We start from the raw sequence: 4,753 nt of genomic DNA on the forward strand, positions 1-4,753 counted from the left end.
ACCCTTGCCACAGTAGCCCCACACTGTAATTTTTTATGGCACGCATTCCTCTTGTTCCACATGAAACCCCTAACAAGCCTACAACTCCATCCTTTCTCCAAAGTCTCTGGCATCTCCAAGGGAGATGTGGGATCTAAGTTCCTTGCATCTCAGAAACTGGGAACCGTGTTTAGGAAGGATGAGGAAAAGAAAATGGAGCCTGTGCCATAACCCCATTGCCAGGTTCTAAGAGATTCTGAAATCAGTACTAAATCTGTTCTTCCTGTATTGGTTTATGCAACCTAACGCATTTCCAACTGAAGTTTAGTTTGATTTCTATCACTTACAAATCAAAAAAAAAAATAGTGAAGACTACTCATAACAGAGCACAGTGATTTATACAAATGCAAAGGAAGGGAAGGACTAAGTGCTCGAGCAAGTTCAGCAGGTGTTCTAATATGTGGCTTTCTAATATATCTTCTAACATGTGGCTTTGTGGCTGCTGCGGGTTATTGTCTACTTGCTTTGTTTTGTTTTGTTGTCATTTATGTTAGAATATTACGGTGCTACTGAAAACATGTCCATGACAGAATATGTACAGAAGTTAAAAGTAAGCATTGAGAATTGAGAGCCATTTGACCTCTAGGCATGTGATCAGTGAATTCACCTTGCTGAAAAAGGAAGAAGTCCGTTTGGGTGTTTTCTTTCTATTTCATTTTCGTAATGATTGATTCTTACATGTTTTCTAAAGTATCAGTCTGTGATGGAGCAGAAAAGAAAGAAAGAAGAAAGTAAGCAAGCAAGAAAGGAGGAGAGGAAAGACAAAAGAAGGAAGAAAGGAAGAGAAAGAAACCTGGCTCTTCACCACAAATAGTTTAAGAATTACTGCCCCTGGGCACCTGGGTGGCTCAGTGGGTTAAGCGTCTGACTTTGGTTCAGGTTAGAACTCAGGATTCCTGAATTTGAGCCCCGCATGGGGCTCTGCTGTGACAGATGAGAGCGCAGAATCTGCTTGGGATTCTCTCTCTCTGTGTCCTCCTCTCTCTGCCCCTCTCCCACTTGCTCTCAGTCTCTCTCAAATTAAATAAATAAACTAAAAAAAAAAGAATTACTGCCCCAGTGTATATTATATATTCTCTGTAAACTGCCTGAAGCTCCTTATGTAAAGTGGTAAAGAATAAAATAAATACATACATAACTACTTCACTTCACAGCTTTGATTCTCTCAACTGATAATTTACCCTCCCTCCCACTGGTGTTCTCTTTCCTACCCCATCCAACTCTATGCACCTACTCTTTTCCCCACCTACCCGGCCAATTTCCTCATCACCATGCTGCCAACCACCACAACTCTGTTCAATTGTTTTGCTTGAAACGCTATTTAAACTAAAATGAAAATATATTATGTTTCCTAAATAAAAATGCTCTTATGTCCCACAATCGATCATGATCCTCAATCAATTTTTTATACCTTATTGACATGTGCTTGAATTTCTTTTCTAGTCTATGAAATGGCATTCCCACCTTTTCCTGTTCAACATTTCACAGGTTATATAAGTCGTCTTTCTTTAAAAAAATTGTCCAGGAAGATCAGTGAATCAGTTTGCATTCAAAACACAAGTACTTAAAGAAACAAGGAATAAGATGTTTATATAAAGGTATTGTTACACATTTTTCTGAATGCAATCTGTTAGAAACCCTCCCAATCAAAAAATAAAGATAAGCATATTAAAACCGGCCAGGTTTATCTAAGTTTGATTGTAATGGCTCAATACATCCCAAAAGAAAATGCTTCATCAAGGATCAACACATTTGGCTTTTCGTCAATGTTAGTTTGGGGCCAGTTTTCTCTTTCATGTGGAGAAAATATGCAGTTTATCTGATTATAATATAATAAAACAAAATCTGGAAATAATTGTGCCCTTATATTTGGGATTGCATCCACTTGGTTAAAGATTTGGTTAAAACAAAAGCATAGAAATTGGAAAATGTGTTTGGAGTTCTTTAAGTTAATTTTTTTAATTAATAGTTTTGTGTTCAGAAATATATGACAGTAAAATTATGAATACTTAATACAGATGAAAGATTCTAGAAATCAGGAAAGATAAAGCAGTACAAGAGGGAAGATAAGAGCAAAGAGAGATTGTGTGTGTGTGTGTGTGTGTGTGTGTGTGTGTGTGTGTGTGTGTACATAGGAGGAGAAGGAAGAGGAGAAATCTAGAAGCAGAAGGAGGAAGAGGAAGTCTACAGAGAGGTCACAGCAATTTTCTTTAAAAGATTTAAAGAGATTAAAATGTTTTTCATCCCTTCATCCTCTAATTTTGTAACGCTGTAAATGTTCTCCACTGCCCCTTGCTCCTTAACATTTATCACCTGACAAGGCATTGCCAAAGGAAGAAAGACAAGGGTTAAAGGAAAAACCGCTGTAACAGCAGCATTCTAGACTTCAGTAATAAATAACTGGGTACATAAACTCTCTGAACCTTTCCATTCCTTCTGCTGTGCCCACTTTCTATCTCCTAGGAATCTTTCCTTTCCTTCTCCTTCCCCATGCCCCATAACCCCAAAAGAAAAGTAAAGAAGACAAGCAAACATCCAATGTGAATTCATTTTGGATGTGTTTTCTCAAATATTTGTTTTGCACTAAACCTCAGGAACTTTGAAAAGTCCTGGAGGACTGCTCAGGGTTTAACAAGAGAGATTGGTGGTGTAGGAGATAGAGTTAGATTTAAATTAACTTTGGGAAAAGAAATGTGACATTTCTTGCATGGGAAACTCATGCCCACTGCACAAGCATTGTGAATATAAAGACATACACATAATAGAAGAATACATAATCATATGACTTATGATTATGTAAGTATATGATTGTATAATCACCATAAACAGTGCATGTGGATTGTATGTGGAAATTAGGAACCCTTTCAAGTAAATATCTCTCTTCCCTTTAAGTATCATGAGCATCGCTCATGCTCAGGAATTCTTTCCCACCTTGTAGGTTTGCAGAATTCTAATACCTGTGCTCCTCGCTGTCCACCTAATTAGAAACTGAGAAGAATTCTTTGCTTTGAGCATTCTGACCTGACATGTAGTGCAATTTCATCTGAAATATTTGCTACCTTGATTCTCCGAGGTACACTATAAGCCTGTACCACATTGTATGAACCAAGTTCCTCCCATCTCAGCAACTGTGAACCTATAGGGTCATGGCAGGATCTCAGCATGTATTCTAACTCCTTAGTTTGTTTATTTAGTAGTGTGTGTGCATGTACGTGTGTGTGTGTGTGTGTGTGTGTGTGTGTGTGTGTGTGTGTGTCCGCGCGCATGCGCACATCTGTGTGTCTGGGGGATAATTCTATTTGCCATTTATCATTTTTAAACACTTTTTCCTATTTTACTGACCCCTCCATTCCAGGAATATATTGTTTCTCCTGTCCGTGCTGGAGTATAGCAACACAAATATTTAGCCAGCAATTTCACTTGATAGCCTGAAAGACTCTCATATTTACCTCGTTTATAGCATAAGAATATAAATGCATATTTACATATATCTCTGGAAAAGTATCCTTTCTGAATGTGATGGCTATTAATTTGGACTTAACTAGTAGTTACCTATAAAAATAAATTGCACAGAGCCAAGATAGAATATTATGTGTTTGAATATTTCCTCTGCCTGCTGTAAACATTAAATTAAATTTATATGCTAATTATGACAATAATGGCCCTTTGGATGATTCTCTTTTATAAGCACCAACTGAAATGAGGTCCCCAGTTGTCACCGAGAAAATCAAAAGGATCTTAGTTTGAGGAGTAAGTATGTGATTATAGTGATTATGTGTGAATTGTGATTATATTCTTCAATAAAGAAAACGTGCTGGGATTTACAGCTTTCCTCTGAGAATCAATCAATGAATTAACACATATTGAACACCCACAGGGTTCCTGGAGCTAAGCAAACAAATTACCTCATCAACTGCAAAACATCAGCTAGTGGACAGAGCCACCATGAATCAGCTGAGCATGGCCCCAAGCAGAACCATGAAGCAGACAGAATTTACTTTCATCATGGATAGCATCTGCATTGTGCATTCTAGAAAAGTTTGAACTAGAAGTTGGAACCAGATTCTGTTCCCAGCTCCGTCACCTGCTAACATAATATCCCAGATACTTTACCTTTCTGAGTTGTAATTTCCCAATTATAAAATGGAAAGTCATTACCCTGTCTCAGGGAGAGTTTGAAAGGAAACAAGAAGTAAGAAATTACTCTCTCCAAAGGCTGCATATTGCTAAATCAAAACAATGGCCGATTCTGTGTTCGCTTTACTTAACACTGTACACAACTCACAGTATTTGAAACAATTTGAAACAATTCACAGATTGGTCCATCTTCCTTGAAACACTCTCTTCGGTTGGTCTCCAGGACATACGTGCTTGCTTTTCTTCCTGAATCACTGGCCATATTTTCTCTGATGTTCTTTCTAATCTTTATCCTTAGACTACCTAAAGTCTTAAGTTTTCAGACGCTTTTTTTCTTTTCTGTCTTATTTTCTTCTCCCCTCTGTACTCTTCTAGTGTCATGACTTTAAAATGTCATCTTTATTTGGATCATTCCCACCGCCGTCTTGACCTCCCTTGCAAATTCTAGGCTTTTATATTCTACTTCTAGCTCCACGGGGATATCTCATAAAAGTTTTAATAAAAATGTGTTCAAGGCCTAACTGCACATCTTCTTCTCTACATCTATCCCACCCACAATCTTTGTTATCTTAGTTAA

This window comes from Panthera tigris, chromosome B4 (assembly GCF_018350195.1).
Source record: "Panthera tigris isolate Pti1 chromosome B4, P.tigris_Pti1_mat1.1, whole genome shotgun sequence".
Taxonomy (NCBI): Eukaryota; Metazoa; Chordata; class Mammalia; order Carnivora; family Felidae; genus Panthera; species Panthera tigris.